Genomic DNA, 20,844 nt, shown 5'->3' with positions numbered 1-20,844 from the left:
ACCTGTATGTCAGTACACAACCACATTGAATGTTAGTTTATCACTTCATTATGCATCAGGTTACAGTGATCTGCCCATGTTAGAAGAGGACGAAACGTTTTACGTTTGGATGTGGAAAATGGAACATACTTTTGGATGGCAAAAACATCACATTTAACAAAACTGGATTTATTGAGGTAGCACTTGCATCAAAGAGCAATATACTACACTCTTCATGAGATTGTGTGGGTAGATCAGTGCAGAAGTGTGTTGCAGTCACTGGCAGCTGGCTAGATCTGATGCGTGTTGGAGGAGGTGCCCGCTGGATTGCCAGAAGAATCAAGAGCTGTATTAGTAGGAGGAAGCTTCTTAATCTCTGAGATTAGCGAAGCACTCGAAGAGCGCTGTTGTCACCTGCATTCTGTGGTAATGCTAGAACTTCAGGGGTGGGACCCTTCTGAAGTCTACTAGTATCTTACACATAAAGATACTGCATTATGTTATATGACCTGTTCAGGAGAGTCCTCAACTGGTCACAAAATAAATGGAATGCAGGCATCTGGGGGTTATGGAGGATTTGGAGTCTGCATACATCATCTCTATACCCCACATTCTAGAGCTCAGCCACTTACCAATTGCCAAAATGTTCATGGTTAACTGGAGACCAATACAAATCCTTTCTGTCTGACCGCAGGGCAAACGACTTTCACGAGGATGCCACAGCGGATGAGTGATTGGTGACATGTGCAGGTCCGCAGGAGTCCTGGGTATCTCCATCTTTACATTATCACACTGTGAAATGCTGGACGCAGAAGGTGTAGTATATGCAAACTATGCCAATGACACACTGAAGAGGGAGTCGGGATCCTAAGGCCACATCCCTGCACCAGCAAGTTCATGACAAGACAGAAGGCCAGAAAAGAATGCATCCACCCATTCTATTTCACACGAATCCCCAAATGCACCAATGATTGACAAATTCAGTGAGAGGTACCCTCTCAGTCAGCCACACAGACCAGGTGCGGTACAGATCTATCCATGTGTGCCAGAAGAGCCAGAGACCGTGGTCAGAGACATCTATATGGACAGCCTGGACTAAGCACCAAGATGCCAAGTCACTGACGTCATTAGAGACACCATGACATAGCAGTGTTAGACATGAAGCACAAGTGCAGTCCACACTGCACCACATAAACACCCCCTCACATACATGAAGAACATGAGTGCACAGTTCTATAGTTAGAGGACAGATACATATACATACTGTCATTGCTTTTATTATTTTGTCATTTACCAAGTGCAGTAACGCAGAAACCGCAAAGCACAAGAGATCCTGACCAAGCTTGCTGATGATTAAAGCCAATAGTCGTGCGGACAAACAGGAGAGCATATAGAACCTGATCAAACCATGTATAGCTAACCCATAGGGAATGTAGTATAACATGGACAATGTAGAAACTGCATTATAAGGTTTAGGAAAATTACAGCAGGCATCAAATCCCTGAGCAGGAGAAGAGCTGAGCTGATTCAGGCTGGACAGAGAGAAAGACGTGTGAGACAGGACCCACAGCCAAAGTCAAGAGATATGTAAACATTCCAATCCCCAGACAATAACAGGACCAGCTGCAGAGAAATGGAATACATCCTCATAACTCAGAGCTGCAGAGCTCGATTATGTGGTCTCTAAACACGTGACACAGCCAAATGAAACAATGGAAAGTCTTCTGCAGTGCGAAAGAGCAGCCAGATGCCAATTGTAACAAGTGTTGCTACCATGAGGGGAATATTCTCATAAGGCAAAGTTGGTCTACACAAGTTGCAATACAGACACATAATCGTTCACATTACCTTGAAGAGGTACACTGCGAGCTGAGAACTTGTTCGAGTCCCAGGCCTGGGGGGGAGGGGGGAGAAGATCAGCTCTAGCAATCACAGTTTAGTATCCTAGGGGTGGATAGCAACAGACAAGAACCAATGGTAAAGCCACTATTTTGCAAAAATGTAGTAGATAGTGAATTGGTGATGGGACAGGCCAGCCACCTGATATGTAAGAGCCAGTAAAATAACATGTTTAGTTGACCATAAAGGTATTAGATTACTGACGGCCAATCCCGCACTTTCGATAGGCTTTTGGAGAAAGGCCCAAATGATGATGGAGTAGTGACGTGTTTTAGAGTAAAACTGGCCTGCGAGCCAGGAGAAGCCATGAAGTACTGGAATCCACATGTGTTCTTGTATTGATCCCTGTTGGTTTTATTTGCAATAAACCGCAGTTTGAACTTGCCGTTGACTGAGTCCTCTGTGTATACTGGGGGAGGGAGTTGGGCTTTCCAAGTCCGCAGACTTCCAGCATCGTTCTGGCATACCTGTGAGTTTGTCCCAACAACCCAGTGTCCGATTCCACCTACAGGCAACCACAGCAAGGATACCATCAACTCCATATATAACCTCATTGAAATCTGGATGTTAGACAATGGGCTGGCATTAAATAATTCCAAGAATTAGCTCATTATTACTGGTACTGCACCTAAATTGCATAAGCTGGATGTTGCCTTCAAGTCCTTTAAAATTGCTGAATCTATCCTGGCCACTTTGCCTAAGGTCAAGAGCTGAACATGAAGGCACATATGAACAGTCTAGTGCCTGGAGCCTCATATTACCTGAAACTACTTGCACAGATGAGACCCTTTCTTAATTCCACCAACTGTGCCACTCTCGCTCATGCCATCATTGTAGCGTGTTTTTACTACTGTGCCAGACTGCTACAGGGTATTGGTAGGTTCGAAATGAATCAACTACAGGCTATTAAAAATAATGCAGTACGCATTGTAAAGGGTATGAATATCAAAAAGAATCAGGATGTGAGATCCTCATACAGTTAAACAGTTTTGGACATATTTATTTGAATCTCAAAACAATTTTTAGATATTTACATTACTTTCGATAAGCACGAAAGTGACACGGACAGGTTTAATACAACAAAGGGGAGTACAACTGTGTACCAACCTCAAGACTGTGGAGGAAGAATTCCCTAGAAAATTGCACAAGTGAGTACAATGATTGGGTGAAACATAACTCAAGTAAGTGCTGCCCAAGGCTGCTATTCAGTCCGGTTATATATCTAACAAACGGTGTACACAACACTATAACACTTAAACAGTTGTGTCACTGATCATCACAGATTTTGATGATCTGTGACACAACTGTTTAACCCCGTTTTGTATGTTTCTATATAGTGTTGTGTACACCGTTTGTTAGATATACCCGGACTGAATAGCAGCCTTTATACAGATTAGTGTATATTTGTAAATTAATGACCAAACAGAAGAACCTTCCCCATTACAGGAAGATCCGCAAAAGAGTATTTCAGCCAATGTTAACAAGGTCCATCAGAATGGTTTCATGAAGACGGAGGGAGAGGCGACAGGGGTATCACCAAAACAATCCAGTCTCCAAACTAAAGTTTTTTTTTCCATCTAAATCCAGACCCTCCCCCAGTAATGTTTGCCTTGTGGGAATAGAGGAGAAAAGGGAAGCTATGGAGATACACAGAGATGTGGGTTAACAATTTTTATGAGAATGGGGTGACTAAAGCTAAAGCAGTTGCTGAGTGGGATATATCTAAAGGAGGGAGCAATAATGGAGCTGGAATGTGAGACAGCATTTCAAAAACTCCAACTGAAAGACAGTAAATGATCTTCGTGGAGTGTGATTATGTAAATATACAGAAGGATGTGAATAATAAGATACTGACTGAGAGGCCAGAGTAACCACTAACTGAGAATGAAGGGATCCGTGGTGTAGCTGCAGATTGCCAGCAAGTCAACCAATGGAAAGCTGGAAATCATTAGGATGATGTTAGGGGGCAGAAGGAGGAATGCTCAGGACAGAGAGCCAACGATTTGCAAAGGTAAGTAAGGGGCATCTGCCCTTCTGTTTAAGGAGTTTTACACATTTGGAAGAAGGGAACGTTTGAGAACAAAAAGGCACCCTGAGTTGTTTCATATATATGTTGGGGGTTCCAAAGCTACAATTGATTAACAATTTATTAATAAGTGAATATTCAAGTTATTCATTGGGTGAGGTAAATTTGCCTCTATAAAATGATTATAAGAGCTGATAAAAAGAGGATAATCCATCGAAGCTGGTGAACTTCTAGGTAAACAGACATAAGTATGTTAACATTATCAAACTATACATTGGTGGACCATCTGCTTGACTTGGAGGTTAGTTGCATACCCCCTGGTGATACCCAGATTTAACAGGGTAGTTTTGTTTTCAATGTCCCAATCCACAGCTGCTCTTGGGACTATCCCCCCCTCTCTTTTTTGTATGAATTTCCCAGCTGTACTGCCAGGGGATAAAATCACTAGACATGGCAAAACTGTACAGATAGAGGCAAGGAAAAAAATATATCAATTTAACCCCCCTGAGATCGACTGACAAAGGCTGGAGTTCAGAGTACCACACACCATTTTGTAAGGCAGATCGAAATAATAGCAGAAAACACAGCTAAAGGTTGGGGAAATTAGTCAGCTAGTGGATCCAGTATAGAAGGTTTATAGAGAGAGAACAGTGAGAAGGTTGCTGCGACACTGGGGGATTCAGGGGATCCTCTAGGGTTTCATGTAAATGTGCAGGAAAAAGGGATAGGCCCATGAGTAAATTATCCACGTTTTGGGAGAATGGAAGGAAGGTAATGGAAAGCCTATATTAAAATCATAGAAATTGATGGACTGCAGCTTATCCCTCAATGCGTTGACGTGATGAGGGTAGGGGGACACTGTGACCCCGAAGAGAATGTTCGATCCGGAGTTGGAATGTCGCAAATTTGGTGGCAAAGATAGTGGATCATGACTTTCCGGGGGGTTGCATAGCAGTTTAAGGGTTTGCTACTAGCAGGAGACCTGCCTGGTGGATCCTCCGACAAAGCTAGACTAGACCACATTCTATTCCCCTTTAATTTAAGGTAACAATGGCAGGTTCAATCAGGGAGTGTCCAGGGTTTCAAAACGTGTTCCAGGTATGTCGTCCGAAAGAAAAGTTGACACAAAATTGTATATGTCTAATTAAGGACAAAGAATGGCCCTCAGGATTCTAATCATTCATACTGTCAACTGAGACAGACTCCATTGGAGACTGAAATCAGTGGACAAATTGACAGGGGTATGGCAGGATGAAGTAGTGAATTGGGGCCCTTCACCGCTGGAAAATGTGGGCAATGTCACTGCTTTCTTCAGATGAAAATGAGGAAAACACTTGGATTTGGAAAATGAAGATATGATTTGGGGCAGTCCTGAGGCAACAGTTCCTGAAATTCCAATGAGATCTAATAGATCTTGGCAGTAGACTACTAATTAAGAACATTAAATGGTAATTTCTCAAGGGATCAGCCTGCTAGGAGGAGGTTTTGGGTTTAAGTGTAGTCCAGTTTGAGAAAATATGTTTAGGAAGGGTTTGAATCCTGGTCTGAAAGGGGAAGTTCATGAAGGAATTCTCCCAGACAAGAGCAATTATATGTCCCTGAAAACAACTACTAACCAAGGACTAAAAGAACATAAGGAGAGTGCTTTCAACCCCTTGGTTGTGTACCTTGTAATAGGTTCATGGGGTGATAGGTAGGCTGGGATGGAATTGGATATAGTTTTGCACCAGTTTGTGAGAGATCCTAGAGCCTACCTGCCAAGATGATTTAGCCCTTTCTGAAGCTCGCAGCCCTGTGCTTCTATTTTATCTCAAGAGGAGCTGGGGCCACTCCTCTGGGTTTGATATAGACTGTCTTGCCAATAAAAAAGCTTAGCTAGAAAGGCACAGGATTGGGGAGGGAGATGTAAGGAGACTTGAGGTGAGGCAAGCCAGAAAGGAATGTAAGTTAGTAATAAAAGAAAAGCAGCGGGAAACACAGTTGAGAGTCTGGTGTGAGATGGTGTCAGCACTAAGATGTGAAAGCAAAGCCCTTTGGCAGTTTGCAGCGTGGTGAACAAAATATTATGAAAAAAATGTGACAGTTCTACAGGCATTGATACGTCACATGCAAAATTTAACTTGTGCTCGATTATACCATGGCTCCTCTTTTTACCTTATAAGAGATTACTGCTACTATTAGAGCGCAAAAGGCAAATAAGGCCTGAGTTCCTGATAAAAGTATTTTTACACATACATCTGGAGGCTATTTTTGCTGATAGATATAAATGCAGTTTTAGATGGTCAAATGAATCCTACATCTTGATATCCCTGAGATATTATACCAATTTTCAAGAAAGACATTAGGGACCCTCAGAGAATTACCGACCAATCACTAACTGATATGGTAGGAAGATTTTTGATTAAACAAAATAGGTTTTGTAAATTCTGGCCCAACTAAATCTATACGAGCAGGTTTTAGATCTAATATTTCCAAATATATTTGATAATCTCCAAATAAATCTAAAATAACATTTTAAAAGAAATATATTTTTCGTTGGTTTGTTGATCTCAAAAAAGCCTTCAATTCAGTTCCAAGTAAATGTGTGTGGGATTGGCTGAGAAAAGTAGGTCTAGGAGAAGGCTATGTTCTGATTTTGGAAGTCGTGCATGAGGGCAATACTACTATAGTGAGATATGGGCAACGTGGATGGTGTGTGTCTCTATTTAGTCTCTATTCAATGATCTTCAGAGACCGCTTATAGCATAGAAGCTAAATGTACCCAGGATAGAGGGGCTGGATATACCAGTTTTACTGTTTGCTAACAATGCCATCTTATTAGCACAAACAAAGTGAGTGATGTATGTGCACATGGGGTGATTGCTGTGAGACCAAAAGATTGATAACTAATGGAAAGAAGACTAAGTTAATGATTTTGAGGCCTAAAACACCACAATGATGTGCTTGAACGTTGATGGAGATCCCCTGTGCAATGTGTTAGTAATAACATTCTGTTTAACCTTACCCTACACCTGCTCTCCACAAGATCTAATCACCAATAGTCCCCTACTCCCACAATGCGACTCAGGCTATGATCGCACCCTTCGTTTTGCTCCTCTAACCACCCACACCAGTGGCACTCATCCATAATGGCAAATCTCCCAGCACATTATAGATTTGACTGTAGACACCACTTATCAGCGTGCCCACGCTGCAAGGTAGTTTTTTGAATACAAGTATTTTGTCCCTAGCTTTTATGGCACATCTCATGCAATCAATATGGATCAAGTGAGCACACATGTATACATGCTTTCGCAATTGCCTTTATAGCTTCATTTATTATCCATTCTTATCCTTTAAATGGCTTGTTTGTGCATGAACACATGCCCCAAATAAATGTTAGGCTTCGAGGACTTGATGGAAAGTATCCCAACTAATTGTAAGATAGTGTACCACTTCTGATTGACAGGCCCACACAAGGTGAGCATAATCATGGCATGTTGGCCATAACTCTGCACTTCAGTTAGCAATTAGTCATCCAGTGCGCAAATGCCAACACTGAATTTCTGGCCTATTCTTGATAAAGAGCATGTGAATTGCTCGGCCAAGCAAGTGGTACTGACAGCAAGAGTCCCACTAATCATAGTATACACTCAAGAATGTTCTTCTTTTTCCTTTTAATGAAATTTTCTCAGCATCAAATTAATTATATTCTTCCCTTGTGTCACTGCATCTACTCATGGAGATGTTGTCTCTTTTTTCCTCTACCCTACAATCCCCACTGACGCCAACCCCCTTTCAATCCCTTTTGTGCAACTTATGTTTGGTTTTGTATACACTATATAATCTTATGCACTGTCACTGTTAATAATTTGATGTAACGCAATTGTTAACATACATGTTTTATCCTTATTTTTGTATATCTGTTCTTTGACTGATCATGATCTTGCACCATTTGGATTTTTGTGGTTCATTAGATTAATGCCCTGTTTTGATAAAGACCAGCATTGGTTGAAACAAGTGTCAACAAAAAGGGCACATTTGGAATAAAAGCACTTTCTCTCAGAATAATATAGTATGCCTCATTATCTAATATTATTGGACCGGTCATTAACTGACAAGCGCTACACACAGCTACCAAACCGCATACTTGTTAACCAGTCTAAGATTTGGGTAAACCATATGGTACCCGAGTAAGCGAGAGTACACACCCCATAATGATCAGCTGATTAGCACAGAGAGAGCAGAATTACGACCCCCTTCTTTTTGGCTTCTTTTCTTTAATGGTAATTTGCTCATCATTACATTCAAACCATAAAGAATGTTATCGTACATGTTTTATAATGGCCACTGTTTGTGGTGTTTCCTTGGTGATACATAGTACTTTCAGTTTTGTAATGGTTCCAGAAAAAGAAACTTGAGAATGTGCATAGTTTGTTAAAAAATGATTCAATTTGACACCATGTGCTATGTAACATAGTAATGTGACAGTGTTTCGGCTACCTTAATTCCCCCATTCACGCTCTGGGGAATTTTATTGTTTGTTTTTGAAGCCAGAGGCTGAACGAGAGTTATGTTTCCACCTCCCTTTTGCCCTTAGACTTCAAAAAGAACTTGGTTTTATTCCAGCATGAGATTTTCATGCTGGCATTTACAATGATTTCCCCGGGAATATGCCTGCTTTTTCCACAAGCAAAAAGTGGGAGGATTCCATAGGGAAATCAATGCAAACACCATCTGCCATTTGTACATGGCAGGCAGCATTTAATGTATTTGCACTGCAATGTGTAAAAGACAGGTGGAAAGAGGCTGCCGCCCTCTTTTTACACCTCAGAGAGCAAATGACGAAAATTACCAGGAGTGGACCAGATTGTAAATGTAAGTGTTCGACTTCGGGCAATTTACGCACAGGAGCAAAAATAGCTCCAAAGTAATTAGGATTCATCTATACATTTAAATTACTTATACTTTTGTTTTAATCATTTTAAAAACAGAATCTACATTAACTGGTCGTAACTGCAACAAATCACCAAATAGAACAATGTGCTTTTCACCAAATATTTATTATTAGTTTAACATTTCTTCGCATTTCAAGAAATAGAAATGCAAGCATAATGTTACATACTTTGTTAAATTAATTATTAAAGCTTTCATTTTTTTTTTTTTACATTTTGGCAACTTTAAGAGCAGATTCTACACATAGATTCTTATATTGCAATTTGTTATATTCCACTACTAGCATGAAAAGTTATTGTAGTGTTATACCACAATTTTTCTGAGCCGCCAGGCCAGTGGAAGCAGTTTAACAGACACAAAATGATTATTAGCTGTATTCCTCACACATTTTGATATAACTTTAATTTAAAAGCTTTTCCCAGTACCTGCTCTCCACTAATATATGAGAGTGTTCATTTCAAGTTTGTACAATAGCATATATGAATTTCGAGTAAAAGCGTATGATCAATGTTACCAAATAAATCGTGAAACTCTTTCTTGATTCTAATTTAATTTAGCATCTAGCTCTTAAGTATATGTTTCTTATCTTGTTGCATTGCAGCAAGTACATATTAGTCTGCTAATGGAGATTTGTTTCTTTGTAGTAGTGGGCCAAGAGGCTCAATTACACGTGAATTTGTATTTGATGTTGTTTTTTTTCTATCTTTTGTTAGTTGTTTCTACCATTTTGTCTTGCTCAATTTATTCATGAAGCATTTTGATGTAATTTTTAAAAGAAGGGCATTACATTTGTTCTTTAGGATGTGCAAATGCCACTTCTAAACTATACCAATAACCTAGTAATTCTCAACGGCAAAGTAAAAAAAGAGTTGAATGAGCAATAGTAATACAGCTCCTTTTTTCTAATGGAACACAGGTTAGTTTTTGGCGATTAACTTAACTCAGTTTTACATGTGTTATTAAACATCCAGCACTGTTTTTACTCTTGAAGTATCTTTGTTAACATCTTCCTTTACATCTTCACGATAATTGTAACATTTTAAAATTTCAAATAAACACAAGTTTTATAATAGTCATAACTATCTGGGCAGTGGTTATCAAGCCTGTTTTTTTATTATTTCCTCACTCTGTAGCTTTATAAGCAGCTAATATTTCTATTTCATGTTAATGTTTTAAAACCTTTTGTCTGCTTTCTGGGTACCCAAATTTAACAAAAACGGTAGCGGGCGCTCCTCTCCAGAAGGAACATGGCATGATAACCTGTTCTGAGATGAGAGTTTGCAGCACACGCTTTTTGCTCACTGTACCTTTCACAGATGGGAAATAACCATTTGCATATCAGTCTTTGTCCCGCACACATGGGCAGTCCAGCACCGAAATGCTATGGCAATTCCTCTCTTAACAAGAGTACCAACAGCAACCCCATACACATGTTTCAGCCTTGTTGGGCCTCATCAGTGAGGTGAAGCTGTACCTCTCTGAGCACAGTGAGCAGGGAGTCCACATCTGGTGGCCCCCCAGGTAACTCAGGGTGACCAACCCCAAGTTCCTTGCAAATATTTCAAAAACGGTAGTAGGCGCACCTCTCCAGAAAAACATGGCATGATAACCTGTTCTGAGATGAGAGTTTGCAGCACACGCTTTTTGCTCACTGTACCTTTCACAGATGGGAAATATCCATTTGCATATCAGTCTTTGTCCCGCCCAAATCTAACCCAATTAATGTCTACACCTTTACCATAAAGGTGTCCCTGTTAATCCATCAGCTGTTTGATATGTGCCACATTCAAAGGGAGAAATAGCTTTTACTCTTATGCTAATTAAACACACAGAGTGACTTTTTACTTGCAATTTCTTCCCAAAGATCTTGAAGTTGAAATTTTTTTGCTCTTATGTTTGACATTATATATCTAGTTACTGTCATTCAATGGTCTGCCACACATTGAATATCAATTCTTGCATTCGACATATATACAATTACAGGACAGTAGTCATTAATGTTAATGATTTTAGACTCTGCATTTAATTCATATGATCTTTTAGGATTTTAACATTTACATGTTGTCCAATAGCTGAAAGGTGGTCATTAATTACTGTTGCTTCACGCTCTTTTCTTGGAAATTCAAATTGACATCTTTGGTAAAAAATGCTCTTTTACAATAAGATGTGCAATACTGATTTTGGAAACATGTTACTTTATTATGTGAATCTGGCCTTTCATTATGATTGAGAATAGTTGCTTACCTTTTTTGAACTATTTTCTCCAAATTGTGGAACACATTCAACCCATAACGCCATATGCATCTGAGATGCTCCTCAAGCTCGATATTCTTTTCTCAGAAGGTTATGTTTATCTTTACCTAATTGTGGGCACTGTGAGTTTAAAATAAAGATTAATATCCAAGGAAGCGATGATGAAAATGCCTTGACACATTCACTTTGTTAATTGCACAGTTTATTTGAAGTTAATGAGTTAATGTTACTAAGCTGCACATTTGCTTCTTTTAAAAAAGCCTAATAGTTATTCCCAAGCATATTCTGCACAACTTAAAGTGACACATAGGTGGGCCAAGGTTTCACAACATACAATTTAATTCAGATAAACCCCATACCAGATTTCTCTTGTTCCTTACACTTTTGCTAAAATGAGTAATGCTACTTTCTTAAACTTGATTTTTAGCCTCTCCTTTTGAACTAGTGTAGATGATGTCATATTTGGATACCGTTTTCCTTTATTAAGGTTATTGGCAACTCAGTAACAGTGCAGATAATTCATTTTTAGCGAGCAAGATACACAAAAATTCATGATTCAGTCTAAATATAGACTCTACTGAATACATGTGACTTGTTCTACATCCTGACGCTGATGTTTGTACTGGTCTGTCATCTAAAGCATCTTTTTAGCCCATATATTTAGTATTGTCTAATTTGAAATAATTCTACACAATCCCCTCAGTAGAATGTTAACGGTGGATTGCATATTCTTCATGCAGGTTTTCTGTATTACATTTCAAATTGTGACTGTTATTCATGTGAACCTTCAAGATTCATATGTTCTTCTATATTTAAATTTTTTCATAATGTTTGTTAAATTTTAACAGGATAATCATTGTCAGGTAAGACTTTGTGTTGATTAGCAAGTTCTTGCAAGATAATTTTACTTTTTGTTGGCCCTATATTAAATTTATAGTAGTAGCGTGTTTTCAATAGCACAACTTAGCCCTAAAGCTTCAACATTATCAAGAATATTTGAAGGTATGTTCTCGTGTTTTTTTTTTTTTTCTTGTCTCTGTCTCTCTCTCCCTTCCCTCCCCTCCCCTACCCCATGTGGGTAGGTTCCGTGTTGTGGACATTGGAAAAAGTATGAAATATAAATATACCTTTGTCTAAATATGTTTTGGGGGTGTGGAATTTGTGGATATGTGTGTGTAACTGTTTGAAATGTTCAGCATACTTCCCAATAGGCTACAAACCTGTAAACAGTATGACATATACATTTTTCTAATTCTGTTTCTTTCAAACTTTTTTTTGGTCTACAATGGTTGGATACGTGTGTGTGTCTTTTTCGAAATGTTCAGCATACTTCCCAACATGCTACAACCCTGAAATTTGGCATGTGGATAGGTTCTATGGACAGAGATGATGTAAAATATGCATTTTTCTAATTTAGTTTTAAATCATTCTGCAATGCTTGGATATGTGTGTGTATGTCTGTTTTCCATAATCCATGTTCAATTTATTCATATATTATTTCGAGTTTGAAGAGCGCGATTTTGAGAAATGGCAAACAGTTTGCAGTACAAGCATGAGAGATAGCAGGGCACTGTGGCGGTTGTTACAGACAGGTTTCTTAGTTACAGAGGATTCAGGAAAACAGAAAAACATTATACCTTACAAGCATGTTAGAGAGCAAGGCAATCAGGGATTTAGACAAAGAGGGAGGTTTTGAGTTTTCTTTCTGAAAGTATTGAGTGAGTTTTCTGTTCTGATGTCAACGGGTAGTGCGTTCCATAATTTGGTTACAATGTAGGGGAAGCTCAGCCCCCCAGCTTTAGACCTGTTGATGCGTAGGGTGTGAAATTGGTTAGTGTATTGAGTCCTGATGGGCCGAGTGAACGTGGATTTATCTATAGTCTGATAGATAGGATGGTGCTGTCAGGGTAAGGCATTTGTGGGTGAGGATTTTGAAAGTGATTCACTCTTTAACTGGGAGCCAGTGAGCTGCCTGTCTAGCCTGGGAGATGTGTTCCTTTTTGGGGATGCTTAGGGCTATTCGAAGCACATTGTTCTGTGTGATTTGGAGTCGATGGAGGTTTTTTTCAGATGTACCTGCTAGAAGGGCATTACAATAGTCTAGTTTGGCAAACGGTGGCTCTGGCTATTGATAGACAGTTGGGCTTAGAGAAGTATGGTTTTATGGCGTTTATGAGCTTGGTAGTATGTGCTGAGACGGAGGTGATGGTGCTGACCTGCCTAGTCATGGATAGTGTGAAGTTTATGGATACCCCTAAAGTCTTCACAGATGTGGAGACAGGGATAGTTGTTTTGTCAATTGTGAAGTTGGTGTAAAGCCTGTTGAGTTTGGCTAGTGTATTTATTTGGCCTAATATGATGATGTCATTCTTCTCCCCATTGAGGCAGAGGCCATTATTTGCCATCCATGCATGAATGGTGGAGTATATTAGGTGAAGTGCTTCAGAATCTTTGTTATACAGTCCGGTGAATGGGAGAAGTACCTGGGTATCGTCAGCGTAGTTGGTATATGCGATACCAAGTTCGTCAAGCTTGTCGAAGAGGGGCTTTGTGAATAAATTGTACAGTGTGGGTGCGGTGCAGGAGTCCTGTGGGATGCAGTGAATGGTTGTGGGGCTGCATTGGCTATGTTGGAAAATACTTTCATTGCCCTGCCTTCCAAGGAGGTGACCCAGAGAGCTGCTCCTTTGGAGAAGTTAGCCAAATTGGTAAGGAGCAAGGTGAGAGTCTTGTGGTCCACAAAATCGAAAGCAGCTGAGATATCAAGGAGTAGGGATAGGGCTGGTTTACCTTTGTCCATGATTTGGGTGATCTGATTTTTTAGATCCACCAGAACTGTTTCCGTGCCGTGTCCTTTGCGAAAGCCAGATTGTCTGTTTCCGAGGATGGAATGAGATTCAAGGAAGTGTTGGATCTGGCTATGGGCGGCTTTGTCCAAGATCTTGAGGCGGAAAGGTACACTGGTTATGGGTCGGTAGCTGCTAGGCTGTAGTGGGTCTAGTGTGTGCTTTTTAGAAGGGGGCAAGCCCACACCTCTTTTAGGCTTGCCGGGATGATGCCTGATCTGAAGGAGGCATTGATGAAGGCTGTCAGGAGTGGTGCGAGAATGTCCGCACATTCCTTGATGAGCTTAGGTGGACATATGTCCCTTTTGCACATGGACGGTTTTAGGTTTTTAAGAAGGTTGATAACATCTATTTCAGTGGTGTCGCTGAAAGAGAAGAGGGGTTTGGTGAGGTTGGTAGGAGAAGGAGTGAAGACTGTTTGTTTGGGTCCAGAGTGCTGAAGTAGGGTTTTACAGTGGTCTGAATTTGTTTTTTTGCAGGAGATCAATTTTGTTAGCATCACAATATTTACTTGTTTTAAACTGTGATGCTTTAAATAAAGGTGGAAATGCATGCAAGTTCCAATATTAAAAATCTATAAACAAAATTAAAAGGTGTACATAAGTGAGATATTGCAACATTTGGCAACTTTAATATATATATTAAGCTAAATAAATAGTGCAAGTTGAACTTTAAGTAAGTACTTTTTTTGGCTTAGTAAATTTAGTTTTACTTACACACATTTTTGAGCTTGGCCAATCTGTCCAATACACCAAAATATTGCTTAAGTTCTAGTTACACTATTTTTTTGAGTTTACTTAAGCTACTTGTTGTACATAGTAAATTATCCCCATATATGTTTTGTGTTTTTATAACCTTTGTTTTTTGTTATTCATTTCATGTAGTTACTGAAGTTAAAAGACTTATAATGGAACCTCAAGTCATTTATTGAGAAGACCCGGAAACATACAGATGTAAGGCATTTCTTTTTTTTATAATTTTTGTAAAACTGAAAATATTGTTATACATAAAAACATGTTTACAAATGACATACAAACATGTATGCAAAGATAAATCATGTTAATATCACATAACTAACTTGGCTCAAGTGTGTAAAACAAAGTGAACAGCAAGCAAATGTTCAATAGATAATACATTATGAATACACATTTTTAAAAACATTTTTTTACATGCAAATCATTTCAATTCACAATATTTCAACTTGTGCAGGCATGTGGCAGCATTTGTTTCTCCTCCTGAAATAATAGTCCCACATTACAGGCAGCTTAGAAATGAGTTTGCATATTAGCATCAATAGTAGTTAAAGTTGTAACTGCCACACAATCACAAAACAAAAAGATTTAATTTTAGTAATGTTTTTTTGTTTTTTGGCAGTACTTAACATAGCAGTATATATAGCAGCATGTCTGACTTATTTGCCAGAGGTATCTTTTCTTCATACACATACCTAATGCTCGTTTCAAATATGAGATAACAGATTTTCCAGAATTATATTTATTCAGATTCCCCCTTTTTAGATATGGCTTGGTGCATGTAACCTTGTGTGACGTTTCCAACATCATCTGGTTCAGTATATTCAAAGTAGTCCCAGACCTAAGATCTTAGATTTCCAAACTGAATGGTGCCAGAGGATGGTAGTTTTGCCACTTTTTTACATGCAATACTATCAGCAGTAGAAATACTACAAATCAGAATATTTCGCAATGCCTGTCTTTCTTCTGCTGAAAAAGTGGAACTAGTACTCTTGAATAAGATGCAATTTTTGCTTTTGTAAATTAATGTATACATTTTAGGCATTTGGCATGCTGAATTAGATTTGATGAGGTGCCGTACAGCCAACCTTAATATTAAAATTTCCGCTATCCACAGATGTATTGTTGTCTTCACAGCTGTATTGTTTTCTTCATTTGTTTGTATTGAAGTAGTTGTGGACGTTTGCGGCCACAGTTGCTCTTAAGAAAGTTGGTGCTATTATTTCAGTTATTTCTGTGTAAAGTCTTGAGTCAATTTTTTGTTCACTCTTCAACTTCCGAATGAGGTTCTTCAACAATAGTATCCAGATGTTGTTCACTAGAAAACGCTTCTGATGTAGCAGGTAATGATGGGCTGTCATCCTGTTTCATTTCTAGTTTATCCTTGGTAGATTGAATGTTTGTTGTGGTTAGGTTTTCAACAACAGTGGTGTCTTTAGGAAAAGTATTATGAATTTCCCTTTCTTCTACAAAAAGAATGTGTTTGAATTTCTTCTCCTTGTTACCCTTCTTTTTTTTCTTGAATGTTTGTGCTGTTGTTCCTTAGGCTGTTTTTTATTTATTTCATGCTTACTATTATTTCTGGCTGAAATTAAATAACAAAGCACAAGTGTCTTTTACTTTAGTTATATAAAAAAAAATGTTTACTTTTAATTTATTGCTTCTAATAAAAGATGTTTTTACTTACAAGTTTTATGGTGATGTTTGTGATATTTGGTTTCTCCTTTTTCTTTATCCGCCTCCTTACTCCTTACTTAAAGTTGCTGTACTTTCTTTGTTTGCACAAAAGGTGAATGTTAAATTTTACCGCTACAGTACATTAAAAATAGAACAAGATGTGTGTTCTAAAAATGTTCTATGTAAAACTGTGCAGTTTGTGTTGTAGTATCTACTATTTAATATGCATGTTATATTTTTCGTCATGTCTTGCGTAATTAACACAGTTAATGAATCTTGCAGAATTAGAAATGTTTATTTTTGCATGCAGCCAAACAGAGAGTTTGTTATTGGAGATGCATGATCTTTTAGCTTGAATCTATGAGAGACCAGTGCTTACAATGGGACCATTGGACAAAATAGCTCTCAAGTGGCAACGACCATCGTGGTGACAAATGGAACAGCATTATTCAAAATATACTTAATTTTCACGAAAGTGCAGAGTTCAAAATTTAGGGGAGCTGGGAGATATTTAGCTCCTGCTTGTAGCTTATAAGGAAGCTATGTTTGGCTCCCCAGGCCAACTGATGATGAACAAACATACCTATGTGACATTAACTCTGATATGGGACAATCTATAAATAAATATAAGAACACATCTATATGGCATTTAAAGTATAAGGGTTCATAAATATTGGACAAAATGATAAGTTTACATCTTATATGGATCCCTGGAGTGGCACAATTCTTGATGTTATTTTGTAACATGCTACCAGCAATAACCTGGGCTACAGGAAAAGAAGTGAGGTGTGTAATAAAATGCAAAAAAGTGACTTAATCAATTCAGTCCATTTGTTCCCAAGATGCAAAATTGCGTTTCAATCTGGGTCCCATTGCATATGTCTCCACAACATAAAAAGTAACAATAACTGTATTTTCAGACGTGATGGAGTACGTTTGAACAATGCAGGCCATAGTTTAGTTTGTATCAAATATGATGGAGGGCATACATAATGTTTTACCTTAATGTTTATGTAATATTAAATATTTATGTCAGATAAATTAACTTGCAAAGTTTATTTTCTGAGTAAACATACATTATAAGTTTGCCGCAATACACAGTTGCTATGGGGGCATATAAACGGGTAGAAAAGAGTGAACCCACCTTATATTGTATATTACAAAAGTGCAAATGTACCTTATATGATGTATTGGACATTTCAAAATTAAGATGCGGTTGGCAAATGTTAAAAGACAGTATGTGGTTAGTATCATTGCCTACTACATGGCGTATATGCAACTGTGCAATCATTAAGATTTTTGTGTGCATTAAACTCAGTACACAGTTGTTATACAGGCGTATGGATTGGTAAAACTGAAGTTTCAAACAAAAAGAAGTGTATGTATGTTTGTTTTGAATCGCTAATGTGTTTGTGTGTGTTTGACATGGTTAGTATCATTCAGTTTAAAACAATCAACCTGTGTGTGTTCAAAACACTATGCGGTTAGTATCATTGCATACTTTTTGTTTGAATCAGTAAATTAAGTGTTTACTCTGTCTTCCATACTGTACGCAATTAATGTTCTAGTGTGTGCCGATGTATCTTTCACATAAAACATGTTTGTCACTGCACAGTGTCATATATAGAAACACAATGGGGGCTCTGCCCCCGTGGTGCCTCTGGCTCCCAACTCCCTAAGGGAGTTGCTTCGCTCACCCTCCCACCTCCCGGCGACTGCTACGTGTTGAACCTGGTGGCTTGGTCTCCTCGTACTACTACTACACCAAGGGCTCACTTTGCAACACCCTCTTTGGTTATATATGATATGGCATTTATAACACGCCTATACACAAGTGTTTCTTGTTTACTGGGTTTATTTGTTAAGTAACACTTAACATCAATGACATTTGTGATGTCCTGGGTGTTAGTCTTAGCAGTGCACAGTGGTGGCGCGAGTTATGGTTGCTTAGCTTACCATAACTGGCAAATTTCAAGGGTTTTTCGGTTTTACTTGGAACCATAATGTCTCTTCAACAAAGTTTTTTTACTGAATTTCACAGGTTTTTAGTAGCACAACTGAACCATAACATCCCTTTAACAAAGTTTTTTTTACTGAATATACACTTTCATCGTGTGAATTTGGGAGATGTTTACTAGGATTCCCTTACTTTATATACATGTAACATAGAACATACTGAACCCCCCCGCTAATGATTTTTGAAGGCAACGGACTGTGCGTATGTCCGCGGACGGGCGCAGATTACAGCAACTCTACCCAAACACTCAGGACGTATCTGAAATTGTTCTATCATACCATAGAAAAACTGCAAAAGTGTAAAAAGCAGCACATAAACACATTATAAGTAATAATAAATAACCAGTGGAACCTACACGTCTAACACATCAACCATCCATTTAAATACCATATGTAATGAAATGGATTATACCATAACTAAAAGGATATGCCTCCTACATAATTTTCTCACAGAAACTGCAGAGCTAGGAGTGACAATACACAAACACAACACAACGAATACAAATTACCAGAAACTAGTTAGTAAACTTCATTTTTCTTATATAGTTGTATACTTTTTGTATGAGGTACAGAACAATTAATGTATTTGTGTTTTTCACACAGAACTGTGCGTACTTTGGAGCAGCTCGAGGAGAATTTTCCGCGTAACGAAATGTCGGAAGATAGCGATAATAATGGTACACACTTCTCTGCATAAGCAAATTAATAGTCAGTACTTTATGTGTACTTAACGTATGGGATGCAATCATCAGGAATACGATTACGGTGAGTAATGTATCTGCTTAGATTCACATGCTGTGCATAGGCCGACATCTAGTGGAAGCTGCAGAGTATTACAGTTTGTTTTTCGAAACTCGAAAATGGGCGTCGACACAGGGTGTGCCAGTAATACTATCCCCAGTGTGACGTCCACTGTACCCAAGATCCCTCACGCGTAAAGGAGCCTCAAATTGTATTTTTTCTGACATGAGGTAGCATGAGGAGTAGCGCGAGTACAGATAATCCAGGCAGATAGACAGAAAGGTAAGACTACAAGCAATCATGCGCCTTCTCTCAGAGGGGAGGAAGGGTGGGTCGCATGTGAATCTAAGCAGATACAAGCATCAGAAATACGATTACGGTGAGTAATGTATCCCTTCTGAGGCTTGTGGAATCTGCTTAGATCACATGCTGTGCATAGATTAGCGAGCAGTACCTGAAGGAGGTGGGATGTGAGAAGGGTCATGAGCAAATAAGTGTCTTAGAACCGCTTGTCCCACTTGTGTATCTGCCTTGGAATGGGTGTCAATGCAGTAATGCTGAGCAAAAGTGTGAATAGAGCTCCAAGTAGCTGCTTTGCAAATGGTGTCAAGGGGTACATTTGCAATGAAAGCCAGAGTGGCCCCAATGCCTCTAGTAGAGTGGGCTCTTGGCGTGAAAGGCAGAGTTCTTTCATAGAGTGAGTAACACAGCTGGATACAGTTAATAATCCACTTCGAGATGGCACCTTTAGAGACGCGATCCCCCTCTCTGCCTGTAGCTACGGAGACAAACAGTTGATCTGTTTTTCTTAGCGGTCTGGTTTTATTTACATAGTAGAGGACCGCCCTATGCACATCGAGGGTGTGTAGTTTCACCTCAGCCGAGCTTTGCGGGTCCTGGAAGAAAGCCGGAAGCTTGATGGACTGGTTTACATGGAATGTTGATATAGATTTAGGTGAGAACCTAGGTTGTGTGCGTAAAACCAGTTTGTCTTTATGGACAGTAAAGAAGGGATCCTGCACTGACAGAGCCTGAATTTCACTGACCCTTCTTATAGAAGTAATAGCTACTAAGAAGGCCGTTTTATAAGTCAGGTGTTTGAGACTGCTTTTATGCATGGGTTTGAAAGGGGGGGGCCCATGAGCTTGGCTAGCACCACATTAAGGTCCCACCCTGGTGGTGGGTTTGAAATAGGAGGGTGAAGTCTCTTTACTCCTTCCATGAAGGCTTTAACTACTGGTACTTTCCACCACGAAACCTTGCTATGGGAAGTGGTGTAAGCCGACAGGGCTGCCAGGTGTACTTTCAGTGAGTTAAAAACCAATCCTGCATCTAGCAGGTGGAGCATGTATGTAACAATAGTGGAAGGAGTGCAATCAACTGGGTTGATTTGTCTACTCTGGCACCAGATAACGAACCTCTTCCACTTGTCAAAGTAACAGTGCCTTGTGTTTGGTTTCCTAGATTCCTTTAGGATGTCCATACACCTCTGTGGCAAGTTGAGATGTCCAAACTCTATGACCTCAGGAGCCATGCTGCCAGGTTCATTGTGTTGGGTTGCTGGTGCACTGTTTGACCTTGGTGCTGGGACAGTAGGTTGTACCAGGCTGGAAGTTTGATGGGCTCGCACACCGCCATCCTGCGTAGGTGTGGGAACCACGGTTGTCTTGCCCACATGGGAGCAACTAGGACGAGCGTCATCGATTCCCTGTACATCTTG

The 20,844-nt window shown here is 39.3% G+C and overlaps 1 protein-coding gene across 5 annotated transcripts in view; it reads right to left on the bottom strand.

Annotated features, from left to right (window-relative positions):
* Positions 1–20,844, bottom strand: part of LOC138527241 (uncharacterized) — a 381,456-nt gene that overhangs the window by 127,682 nt on the left and 232,930 nt on the right. The gene's annotated exons all lie outside the window — the stretch shown is intronic.

The sequence above is a fragment of the Ambystoma mexicanum genome, chromosome 1q, assembly GCF_040938575.1.
Source record: "Ambystoma mexicanum isolate Mex_15411 chromosome 1q, UKY_AmexF1_1, whole genome shotgun sequence".
In the NCBI taxonomy this organism is placed as follows: Eukaryota; Metazoa; Chordata; class Amphibia; order Caudata; family Ambystomatidae; genus Ambystoma; species Ambystoma mexicanum.
This window is presented reverse-complemented; position numbering and strand designations above follow the sequence as displayed.